The 13628-nt window shown below is 36.5% G+C and overlaps 1 protein-coding gene across 4 annotated transcripts in view; it reads right to left on the bottom strand.

The window, feature by feature from the left end:
* Nucleotides 1-13628, bottom strand: part of KIAA0825 (KIAA0825 ortholog) — a 253339-nt gene that overhangs the window by 231616 nt on the left and 8095 nt on the right. For 3 of the 4 annotated variants that reach the window (XM_040580892.1, XM_040580893.1, XM_040580895.1), the window contains exon 2: nt 10576-10669. The gene's annotated coding sequence lies outside the window, so the exon portion shown is untranslated. Of the gene's footprint in view, nt 1-135; nt 227-10575; nt 10670-13628 lie in introns of those variants that run through there. The other variant, XM_040580894.1, reaches the window with a different exon arrangement.

Below are 13628 nucleotides of genomic sequence, written 5' to 3' on the forward strand. Positions count from 1 at the left end.
TTCTACCTTGGAATAGCTGCTGTATGACTGAATCTCAAGATTTTTCATAAACAATCATATACTCTTGTACTTAAATCAACCATAACTGGAATCACTTTAAAGAAGGAAGGCTCTATGATTCCACATGTAATTTACCTTGGCTTCCTAGATAACAAAGCAGTCTTCAGCCCATTGTTTTTCAATCTGCGGGCCTATTTCAGCTTCAGAAAGCAGTGCAGAAGGTCACTGTCTACAACTGAATGCCCTCAAGGACATGGAAAAAGATGGAAAAGTAAGATAAACAGAAGCAGAAAAGACAGGTCTTGACAAACTTTACTAATACTTACGTTACTTATATGGAAACTCAAGCTCCTTGTCCATTTAAACTTAATCTTCCAGCCCCAAATATTAATTCAACACAGATTACAGTATTTTTTGTGTTAGGCTTAAATTCTATTATTTAAAGTTCAGCTTTTAGCTGTCATCAGCATAAAATATACAGAAGGTATCTGTAGATAAACAGAAAGTATTTGTAGATAAAACAATTCAGTTATTTTCCAAAATATACCATGGTGTGGTAAGAACTGTACATGGAAAAGAAGAAAATCGAGGCCTTTCTCTGTTATAGTCCAAAGGACTTCTTCCTTTGAAGTTTAGTCCATTTATTGACAATAAACTCTACCTTCATTTGAAGCAACTTTATTTCTTTATACCATATATTCATTGTCAACTTTGTTACAAATTTTACTGTTGATTTTGATTCAGTTTTTAGACATTTATTTCTCAGCTCTAACTTAAATTACCCACAGTTTCAGGCTCCTACTCCTGATCCCTTCTTAATACGCAAGTTAGTCATCATGCTTGCATTGTTGTAACGGACACCAGAATAGGTGCCAGAAAATGCCTTGTGTAACTGGTCAAAAAGATGTGATTAGTGAATTTGAATGTTATTCATACTACTGAAGATGAACATAATTTAGTAAGCCAACACAGGAATCCCTTCTTTCAGATATTTATTTTTAGAGCTACTCAGTGTTTCAAAAAAATCTCAGTTCAAAACTATTGAATAGGTCTCGCATTTTCTCAAAATCCTTGTGACAGATATAGGAGTCCCTGCTGTATAAATAAGAAGCAGATCCTGTATGGTATGAAAATAATTATGATGGGACAGTAAAATTTAGTACAGAAAAATAAAAAATGCTGATATTTTTCATGTACTTTTTACTCAAACTTCATTTAAGTGAAATTTCATTTATGTGACTTCTGAAATGTTGAAATTTCTTTCACTTTGACAGCCTACCAACATGTTTTAAAAATACTGAAAAGGCTTATTTAGTATAACACCATTGCTTTAGAAAAACTTTGCTGCTCATATTACTTTTCTATTTCAACAACCTTCTAACAGCTGGTATCACAAACAGGCAGGAAATTAACATGTTACTTTTCCAAAAATACAGCATTCGTTTCTAGCTCCAGTGGTACTGGTATCAACTGCCACCACATACTATCAAAGTAAACGAGTCCTTTACATAAAACACCGATAGAAGAGTAAAGGGGAGATTATCCCTTAGAAATCAAAAAGATGTGTTTAATCACTGTGTGCACTAGATTCTGCTGACCATGCCCACCAAAAGCCTTTGGTGACCTGTATCTTCATCTCTTAGGAGATGTCTTTAGGAAAAGATTCCAGGCCCCTTCCCTTAAATTTCGCTGAATAAACCTTTGTGGGGAGGAGGGGGTGGAAAGTGAACTTCTGCTAATCACAAGACTGGCACTACATTATGATTGTGTCTTTAAAAAAAATAAATTAAAAAAAGACACACCTTTGCCAGAACTGAAAGCCCAGCACTAAAAATCAATTATACAAGGAAAGGTGTCTCAGCTGATAACTGAGCTATACATTTCAGTAGGAACTGAAATGTTAAATTACATCTTCATAGACTAACCTATGCCAAAATGTAAACACATGTATTACACTTGCAGTAAAAAAACTATGTTGTATAAATTGTGAAATGTGTTTGTGTTGTTTATATTAAGAATAAAAGTCAGTACAACCATTACGCACTAACATGAACAAGCAATGAGGAATCTGAAATTAACCGTGGAACTATGCAAAATAATTCATATTCACTTTTGCCAGGAGCGTCTACTCTGATCCACTGTGTGCTGAATCTCTAAACAAATATCTTACCTTTTGTATTTGAAAACACTGTAAATACTGAAATGCTAGGGTTTGTGTTTTTCTCTCGCCTTCCTCTTCAGACTAATTCCACAGACAGCCATTAGAAGATGTAGCCTGATACAACTAACCTCCCCTTTGATAAGTACCACACAGCAGGAGACAGAGGTGGATTCTAACAGGTTTAGGATATTTTCAAAATTATAAGCGTTTTGCTGAATGCTACGGTAAAATCTGCACATTCAGGAAGGGCAGGTGTACCAACCCTAACTGCACGTGGAAGTAGTTGTGCACATAATGCATCTAAAGAATACCACCACTGAATGATGACACAGAGATACAGAAGTAAATATAAAGATGTATAGTTGACATTTATCACTGTTTGCCCCCAAATGAAATGCATTTGGGGAGGGTGGGGGGGGGTGGGGGGGAGTGTCTTCAAGGGACTGTCTTTCACGCATACACTTTTATACCACAATTCATAGTTAACAATAGGCTACATAATACACAGGTATAAGAGTATAAGATAATGCTGTTTACAATGAATTACCAGGAGTTATCAGTACCTACCCTCCTATCAGTAGCTGAAGGAGGTAACAGAGTATGTGTATCTCTAAGAACCAATCAATGCTTCATCATGAATGGCAGATAGCTTGCTTCTTCCTCTCTCTGGGTACTCTACTTCTTCATTATTGCTTTTTGTCAGGTGATAAACTACTATGGCTCAAGTGTACTCTGTCACCTCCCATTCAGTATTAACATCAGAATGCCATCTCACAGCTCCAATTGACTGCTGAACCCATGCTTCTAGGCACAGCAAATCCATATCCACCATTTTAAGTATGACATAATTAATATTCCCTTGCACTGAAAAAAGGACACAAGGTCACTAAAACAGCATAACTGCTGAAAGTGCATAAGCATCCTATATCACCATAATAACTACTAACAACATAACCTGTGAAAATGTGTAAGCATTTTGTAATTCAGCTAAACAGAAGCAGGAACAAAAAAACCTTATGGTACAGTTGCACAAAATGGGCTCAAGAAAACATGGGCAGACAGGAACACATGCAAGACTGGAGAACAATATACAAATAAAGCAGGAAATATGTCTATTGGGACCAGAAGAATCCTGCAGAATAAACAGAAAAGATGCTGGGCAAAGCCAGAACAAGTCCTGATCTGAAAAAATGAAATCAGTTGCATTGAGGACAAATGAGATCCTCCCTATCTTTTTGAGAAGAAGCATAAATTACAAACAAAAAAACCTGGGAGGAAGTTGCTTATTGGGTTTATTCTCTCACTAAGAGCTTGAGGCTGGCTACTTCAGTAACTAAGATCATCAACTAAGAATCATCAGATTCGGTAACTAAGGACCCAAGCCATCAGTGGTAGTTATGCTGCATCAGCTTTGTGGTACTGTATACTAGCAGTTTAGGAAAGCTTGTTAAGGACTAACTTTTAATCTCATGTGGTAATGACTGATAACAATTAGTAAAGTATTGCTTTGAAGTGTGAAACTGGCCTGATTTATCTGCCTGCTACACATGACCAACACAGCAGTGGCTAGCTCCCTACAGGACACATATTCAGTTGCAAGTGTCACACCCTTGTGAGTAGAATTTGATTCCTAGTTCTACTAAACACTACTAATTCCACTATAGAACAGGAGTTGGGTAAATCACCTACCCCTATTAAAACAGGAATACTATCTCATTCCTCACTTTTCCTTATCCTAAGGACTGCATTTTACTACGTGAAGCATCAACCACAGCTGAGACAGCACCTCAGGCTGGTAGGTACTATTTTCATCAAAACAGAAAACTCTAACATTAATCTAACTTTTTGATAGTACAAATATGTGCTTCTGCAACTACAGAACTATATATTTCATTTCTTACATAGGAGTAGCTCATGGCTGTGTCTTTTACCTCCCTCTAAGATTGTCCTGTAAAGATATTTTCAAACCACTCTTATTTCAGGGTGGTGGTCTGTGTTTCACATTGTCCCTTCCAGCTCACACCAGCATTTGGCACCTTCTTCTCACAACATGAGTTTTATGTGCTCTGTTACTGGAGTACCTCCTTTACCAGTGTCCCCACCGTGTTTTCAACACCACCCTCTTCTCTCATGACAGTCCTTATTTTGCAAGTGTGTGAACAATTCTGTATAACCTCTTTTCCCTCAGTCATTCTGCTCCCTTATCTCTTTTGTTCTGGGAGATAAATCACTCTGGATGCTAATACGCTTCACTCTACTGCACAGATAGGTGAAGATGAGAGACAGGACTTGCTATACTGGCATGGCTTAACTGTTCAAACGTTGCATGACGTTTGAAAGGTATGAAGCTATGGCTATGCTAAATAACAGCAAAGACTTTCATGTGTCACCTGTTTTCCTTTCAGTTCTCTAATTTCATATAAAATCGTAAGACTCTACAAGGAAAATTGCCCCAAAATAGAATTTTTCACAACAGTCCTGTACTGGAGAACAGAAAAGGAAACCACACAGAAATGAAAGCAACCTTCAAACTTGACTAATCACATGTCTTACTTATGCACTAAGTTCAGATGCCTATTCAAAAACTGAAAGTTTACCTATACAACCAGGAGATAAAACAAAGGATTAAGATTAAATAATATATTGTATATTCACTAGACACCAAAAGATGCAGTGTACAGCTAATATATTTTCAGCAATTAAAAATTCAGCTATATGAATATTGCAATAATTTAATTTTTAAATTATTTATCTCAAAGTGGCAGAAAAGATCACTATTTAAAAATAACATGCAAGATGCAAGTCATGAAAAATTGATGCGAAACAGCACTCTTTAAGACTTGAGCTCACTCTATGCAAAAGTGTTAATGCTAAAAAATTCCTAGCAAAATTAATTGGAAAAAGATATTTTATGACCTGTTCCATTACTTCTTAATCCTAAGTTATATTGCTGCTGTAAGTATACTAGCAAGCTTTATGAACTCAAAGAAAGGATAAAGAGTTGTTGAACTGAATCACAAAGGAGAAAAATTCTTTCTGAACCACTCCCTTTTTCTTTCTATTTGCCCCTCTGGTCTTTCATTTTCTGCTACACTCCCTCTCTCAGGTTTCCCAAGGAAAATAAATGCTGGATGGCTTTGCATTAAGTCAGAAAAATCATCTATAACTGCATTTTACTGTATGTGCTGCTTAACATATCCCAACAGTGAACTTAACATTTAGAATCTATCATATCAACATAGTCATCATGATCCAAGCTGCAAATAATAGAGAGTGTCACTGTCAATTTTGCTTTCTCACACTTCCTTCCCTTCACTTCATCTGATTTTAATAATTCCTGTCAAACCACAAACAGTCCAAATTACCTTCTTGACACAGAAGCTTTCAAGGAAGAGACAGAATCTCAACTTTCATTTAGCGACTACAAAAGCAAGCTGTCCGACTGGACAAATATTATTTCCACTCTTGACAACCTCTACAGTAAAGCATGCTTTTTAATTTTCACTGAAGCTGCCAAGGATTTGAGATAAGCTTCTTGTTTAGTGCAGACTGACTCACAGGATTAGCAAAGCAACAACTGTAATTGTGTGTAAAGAAGCCGGCACTTTCAAGTTGAAGAAAAAATTGCTTGCAAAAGGTGACAATTGCATGTCATAAGCTAACTGAATTAAGAAAAAGATTATACAAATAATTTCAATTTAGTAGATCTCATAAGATGTTTCAAGATCATTTTACATTTCTAAGATTGACCAAATGGTTGCTGCTAACATGTAATATAAATCAGAATTTCAAGGAGGGCAACTTTATATTCAACTACATCAGCAACCGTCTGAGAAAGGTTACCGTTTGACAACAGGAAATAGGTTCAAGGCAAATAAGCTTCCACAAAAGGATGTGATCTGTAATCATTTTCCTCTCTGTTGGCTTGTCTTCAAAGTAAGCTTGATAACATAACTCCCTGCTTCACATATATCAGTTTAAAAGTAATTGATTTCTCTGATGAGGCACAGTATTGTATAATTAGCATTCTATTTGAAGTTTATGTGGATTAATCAAAGCATAATACATTTTTATGTAAAATATTTTCTCCACATAGACACACCAGTTTCTATAATCAGCTGAAAGACTACTGCTTCTTAGTATTTTGACTTATTTAAAGTTACAGTCAGGTACTGAAATATTACTTGCTCTGAAAAAAGAAAACAAAATAACCAAGATGCTTTGCATCAGAAGCCTCATGTTAAGTATTTGTTTTAAATACCTCAGATTGCTTGTCCCATGTACAGGCCTAATTTAAGACTAATCAAGTAGTTTCAAAAGATTCTTTGGTAACTACTCAGAATACACCAAAACAATAAAAGCCTGTCTTTAAGGAATCCATAAAATCACTATGAAATGCAGAGGTATATGTCTAGATGGTGGTCCGAGTTCCACAGCAAGAGAATTACACTTTCTACTAATACAGCAGTGGTTTAGTGTTCTTTTAACAGTTTGGGCTGGCAACTGTCTCTCCATGATCACTCATCTTCGTGGCCAGATATCCTCCTGCTTGCCTTTTTATTTTGGTTTCCTTGAAGAGTAAGGGTTTTAACATTTCACTGTATTTCTCTCTTTTAGCACTGCTAGCCAAAGCACAATTTCGATACTCAGCAGTATATTGATTCTACCACAGCTCTGCATCAGATTGGACCTGTATGTTCTTTTATTCCAAAAAAAGGATCTGATCAAAAGATCACTTAAAGGAGGGGAAAAAATTGTATGAGTAACACAGACACCAATGGTATTCCCAGTTTTAATTAAAAGAACATTGGTTTAAGCCTCCTTAAGTGAAGTACTTAGTCTTGACTATGTCTTGACTGCCACTAGCTAGCTGCATGCATTCAAAAAACACAGATTATGTATCATTTAGGGTTTAAGCACTAGCAAACACAATGGAAGTAGTAGATACGAAAGACATCTGTAGATCGGTACAAATATACTGACTGAAATGAAAGTATGACTACACCATGTCTACTTAATAGTAATCAAAATAGTACAAAATTAAACCTTGTGTCTCACTGGTTTGCGGTTCTGTAACTATCAGGGAAGCTAAATTTTTAATATTTGTATTTTTTTTAAGACAGGAGCTTCTTCCTAATTCATTAGCCATATATAAATTACTTTTTTGACTAGTAGCCCAGAGAAGGCCTTTATCTTCCCAGAGCATCCTCTCTCTATTTTGATCCAGCTTTGTCTCACTTGATAACTTACATTATCAGATGTTACATCTTTATTTCTTGGCAGGAAGTGCAAGTCATCAGAACTATAATGCTACAAAAGCAAAAAAAAAAAAAAAGCAAAACCAAGTGGCACTTCTAAAGAATATTTATCCACAATAATTTTCCATTGCTGCTGAAGAAGAAAGAAAGGAAAATAAAGGAATAGTTATAGTGAAAGGAACTTCCTTCTTCCCAAGGACCTTTTAACCTATACTCTCACTCCAGCCTGAAGCTCCATATCAGAAGGCAACGAAGAGACCTGCAGTTGTCAGCTCAGGAAAGAAACACCTCACACTTCATGGTGCAGTTCGTTTACCTCTATACTGTTTAAATCATATATAGATACACACACATATATGTATATGCCACGGAAATGCCACGTCAGTATGACTCATGAATACTCAGGGAGAGCCCAAATACATTCTACCATTGCTTCTGAGAAGATACTGTGTGAAGGATACTATTTCAATGATAGAGGCAACAGTGTAAAAAGGTGGGAGAGGGAATCATAACTAAATGCACTCACACAGGCAAAAATAAATGCCTCTTTGGAACCAGACCAGGTCATAAATTACTGTGTAAAAAGGAAAGACAATCAGCTGATTTGTGATGCAGAAAGGGGTCCTCCTCCCTATCATCTTAAACTACTGTAAAGATATATTAAATTCTCTAGTGCAGAAAGCACTTAGCCTTTGGTTTCATGATTAAGAGGGCAAATGTTTATAAATATCTTAAAAGTGAACACCATGCACTGTGTTATTCCTTACATAATTACAAGGCTCAAATGAATTGTGCAACCAGCCAAGAAGTGGAACTGCAGTGTAAACAATGTGCATTACTTGCCTATCATATGAAATAAATCTTTTGCTTCAGAACAAAACTGGACTGAAAATTAAAGATTTAAGGGGTTTCTGTGGTTTTTTTCCCCCAAACAAAGGCTACATTTCAAGTTTCTCGAGAGAAAGAGAGAGGAACATCACAGACAAAAAAAAGTAAAAACTTTTTTCCTAGGGTGTCCTAATTTCAGCTGGGATACAGTTAAGTTTCTTAGTAGCTGGTGCAGTGACATGTTTTGGATTTGGTGTGAAAACAATGCTGAGAGCACACTGATGTTTTCCAGTTGTTGCCAAGTAATGTTTACAATATGTTAAGGACTTTTCAGTTTCTGCAGCCCTGCCAGCAAGAGAGGGCTGGAGGGGCACAGGGAGTTGGAAGGAGGCACAGCCAGGACATCTGACCCAACCTAGCCAACAGGATATTCCATATCACAGGACATCATGCCAAGTGGTGGAAGAAGGAAGTGGGGTCTGATGGCATTTGTCCTCCCGAGTAACTGTCACATGTGATGGAGCTGCCTTCCTGGAGATGGCTGAACATCTGTCTGCTGATGGGAACTGGTGAATTAATTCCTTGGTTTGCTTTGCTTGCATGCACAGTTTTTGCTTTACCTATTGAACTGTCTTTATCTCAGCACACAAGTTTTCTCACTTCCACCCTTCTGCTTCTTTCTCCCATTTCACCAGGGTGGGGAGTGAGCGAGTGGCTGTGTGGTGCATAGTCACTACCCAGGGTTAAACCACAACATGGGGTCACATTAACATTTTTGCATATTTCTTTTTTCTTATGTTACTCTTATAACATTTTACAGCTTTTTAAAGTTAAAAAGTAGTAAGCCATATAAGAGTCAAGCTGGAAACGTACACTGCAATCAGCTTTTAAGGTTCAATCTATATATTTTTTAACTTAACTGCCTAAAACTGAATTAGCAGAATACCCTTCAGAAGCATGAGTGATCAAATCTATTTTTATATAAGAGTTATACCCTGAACCTTTGAGTTCCAACTCTTTTCTACTGATCTGCAAATTACGCTTGCTGGGACCATCTGTTTTTGGCTGGGTCACAGCACAAGCTTCCATTCACTGGTACACCAACAGGAAACACTATGGAGAATGCTACAAGCACAAACAAAACATCCAATGAGAAAAGTAGTTAATGTTATGTATTCTGAATAATGATGAAAGAGTTCAGGGATAGAAAATGGAGGGAGCATATATTGAAATGATATTTTTTCCCTAGTTTATCTACTGGTAATAAATGTCATTACAATATCCTGCCTCAGTTGGAGCTGAACTTTATTCAGAAACTTTAAGTTTGTTCCAAGTTAGTCTATTACTTTGCAAGTGTGTGCCATGGAATGGGATTAAACAAATAATATGATTTTTAATATCAAGGCAGACCAGAATGATTTTTCCTTTTTTTTTTTCCATCACAGTGAGCACCAGAGACAGGTGTATCAGAGGAAAAGAAGTAACTGAGCTGTATTGCTTACCATCCCCTGTATCTGCATTACCTGATACAACTCATGTGCTTCCAGTCAAATTGCATGGTAAGAATCAAAACAATGTAGAGCCTACTATTCATATTTCAAATAATCCACTGTACCACTAAACCACTCAGTCCTTCTTGGAATGATTACAACTTTTTATTCAAGTTAGATTTTTGTACTACTATGCCCTAATGACAAGGCAATAAAAAGAGTGGAGAGAAACTGACTGATTATACAGATAAAAGAGATTCAGGCAACTTGATAGATAGGCCACATTTTCTGACCCCTTCTTCACAGGGTCGAGAGGTTATTAGGGGTTTATGTATATTACAGAACAGACTGTATTCTGCTCCAAATGTAATAAATATTAGGAACTGTTGCACCTAAGCAAATGCTACAAAGTACAATATGCATTTCAAAAACAGTGACCTCAACTAGCTTCCACAATAGCCGTGTAAGTCCTTACTACAACAACATACTTTACTCAAACTTCTTACAAAACTATACTAATCCAAAGTTCATACCTTTCCATTTCTTAATAATTAAGAGCTAGCCATTTTTATAGCTGTCATAAAGAAATAAGGATTTATAAAACAGTCAATTTAAGCAAAGTTTGCTTAGAACTTCTTACTCTTCAACTTAAATGTAGCATGCGCTAGATTTTCTTCAATCAATAAAAATTCACATATATTCTTGATTAGTACCAATAAGCATGTTCTATGAACTTCACAGGTCTCATTAACCACCCCGTTAGAACTTTTTAAGCATTTATAGTTCATAGAAAGTCAATTTCAGAACATAACAATGTACAATTTACATAAATACATACCTTCAGTCAATATGTTTTCTCTGTAACTGATATCTTCCTGTTTTCAGTTGTAAGAAACCATGCATAAGATTCAGTCAATAGTTCATCAGTGGTCCTATGTAAAAAGAAGGTATTAAAATTACTGATAGGGAGTATTTGAGGAACTAACACTTTCATGGATAAAAATCATAATTGCTTAAGTAGCAATTATGCTCACACAGTAGGACAGTATGCTTCTTAATTCCAACTGGTAAATAACAGTCCAAGTTCAAAATGTTAAAAAAAATATTAATTTTAGAACCTCCATTTCTGTTCATATTTATACCAACAATGGTGCTACATAACACTTCATTTCATTGTTCCAAAGGTATGAAAGCAATGGAGAGAAGATACGCAGAGAATGGGATATAAGAAGGCCACAGAATCACCCAAAATAGCATATGGCAGCTCTAAGCAATGCTTAGGGAAGATCCACATAGCTCAGTAGTGTCACTAAGAATAATGTATGTTGTTGTCACACACTTGCAGAACAAGCATCTTACAAAAAAGAAGAGGTGGAAGATCCAGATTAACATTTCATATTGAAACAGAGCAAGGTCTTAAAAAGATTGGTCAGGATGACTTTGGTACAATGTTCTGGGTGATGCTCTGTGTTGAGAAAGGAGTGTACTCTGAATAATTAGAAAAGGTTCCATTGTCGATGTTAAAGGAATGTACTCTGAATAATAAGAAAAGTACTCTGAAAAAGAAAAGATTCCACTGCCAATGTTAAAGGAATGTACCACTTAAGATGTTAAAGTAAAGGAATGTACTCTGAATAATTAGGAAAGATAAGGTGGGCACCTGAAGGAGATAAGGAGACCTTGAGTCAAGAAATCTTTGAACAAAGGTTTACTCCACCCAGATCCCACCTATTATGAATAGAATGATTAGATGTCAAAATCAAATTAATATGTACGTAAAGATGTTGCAACCTCTCACACAACCTGTGTAAGTTACCTGACTTTCCACTGAAAACTTCGGAGCTAGTTTGTCTGGTGTGAATCAGCTAGCTCCACAATGTTGCTCGAAATAAATACCTTTGCTGCTTAAAGACGAAATTTGTCTCTGAGCAGTTAGCCTGTGCCGTTTTGGCATCAATATACAAAGGGAGCTTATAAGAAAGATGGAGAGACACTTTTTACCAGAGTCTGTAGGAACAGGGCAAGAGGTAAGGGTTTTAAGCTGAAAGAGGGTAGATTTAAATTGGACATAAGGAAGAAATTCTTTACCACGAAGGTGGTGAGGCACTGGAACAGGTTGCCCAGCAGCTGTGGATGCTCCATCCCAGGAAGTGTTCAAGGTCAGGTTGGATGGGGTTTTGAGCAACCTGATCCAAGGCAAGATGCCCCTGCCTATGGCAAGGTGTTGGACGAGGTGACCTTTAAAGGTCTATTCCAACCCAAACCATCCTGTGATTGCATAATTCTATGACTGTTACAAAAGAACTAAAGATTGACTGCTGCATCCAGTAGCAGTGAATCAAAACAGGCAGCCAAGAAGCAGTTTGCCAAAAATGTCCTACCAAACCTATGTACCAGCCACATACCCTGTGCAAGCCCATTTATTGCCATTTACCAGGCAGCTGTCCAAGCACTGATGGTAGCACAGGGTAGGCGAGTGCAGTGAGTGGCTGGTGAAGGCCTGCCCACTTGGCAGCAGTGCCAGTTTATGGTAGATTAAATTGACAAACTATGATGAAAATAAGATAGTCTGCATTAGACTTTAAGACCTTGAGAATTGTCTCTACAGAGTAATTGAAAGGACTGCTTTGACACATGCATGCTAACATACCTGAATAGAAAGTTCCATTATGTTTAACAGCAAGAAAATGGGAAAGTGTATGTAAGAAGTAACAGGAAGTATCTCACTCACCTGCTTTTGTTTCACAATATTTTAAGTAATTAAAAATATTTTTACAAGGCTTTCTACATTTATGAAACTCCTGTTTTGTTCAGTACTGTTTATTAAAAAGAAAGTGGTTCTTTAAGTGGAAAAGAATTGGGAACTCTCAGCACTTTCCAGGGTTTAGCTGAAGTACCCCAGGACTAAAGTCCCTGTAACTCGGAAGTTCTGTACAAGAATCAACAAAGACAAGAGAAAAGGAAGTTTAAAAGAACCGCATGTATGTTTGACAACAGACTAGCCCCTGTTCTTTGACCAATACTTTCACATTTGTGTCTTAAATTAAGAACAAAGCCAAGAAAGCCAGTACTTTTTCCACTGCTTTCATTATTCTTCTGAAAACAGAGCCTATGCAAAAAACTATATAAAAAATGACAGTAAGGTTGTAACTCCAGCCCACAAAAGCCAAGAAATTTAAAGTTAGTCTGACATTCAATCCTTAAATCATGCAATTGTGCTTCTTTTTTAAAAAGCAACAATGCCAGTTAATGACAAGTTGTCAGCCCTAACTTTGAATTGCCTGAAGTTTGTCATTTGGTGTTTGTGTCACAACCTTAATGTTATTTAAATGTAGTTTTTAGTATCTATTATTTAAAAAGGTCTACTTTACGACAGCAAAAAGCTTTGATGGAATAAACCTCAAAGTACACTGTAGAGCTGGTATGCCACTTCATTAGAAGTAGTGCATAAAACATATGCTGTTGACAAATCTAATTCATTAAAGGTGAGGTAGATGCACTTTAAAACAACTGGATGGCATCATTATCTACAGTTCCTTTTATAAATTATTCCTCTTCTCCCTTTTGACTGAACTTGTCAGTGTTCCCTTTTCAGACTGTGACTGTTTTTGCCTTAAAATTCAATACCTTCAACATGTTTGGACAAGTTAAATAAGTAGCGCATTTGCTAGAACTGAAATTGTAAGCAGAAACATTCACACTGATTATTGCACCTATATTAACGAACAAGAAATAAAATTAAGCAACAATATATAAGAGTTTCAGCTTTATCAAACGTAAAATTTAAAAATTAAGAGAAGAGGAAATTACAAAGTACAACAGAGTAACATTCTGGCAGCGTTTTGTATTGCTATTCAGATGACTTGGATTTGATATTGAGTTGGATTCTGC

The sequence above is a fragment of the Falco naumanni genome, chromosome Z (assembly GCF_017639655.2).
Source record: "Falco naumanni isolate bFalNau1 chromosome Z, bFalNau1.pat, whole genome shotgun sequence".
Lineage (NCBI taxonomy): Eukaryota > Metazoa > Chordata > Aves > Falconiformes > Falconidae > Falco > Falco naumanni.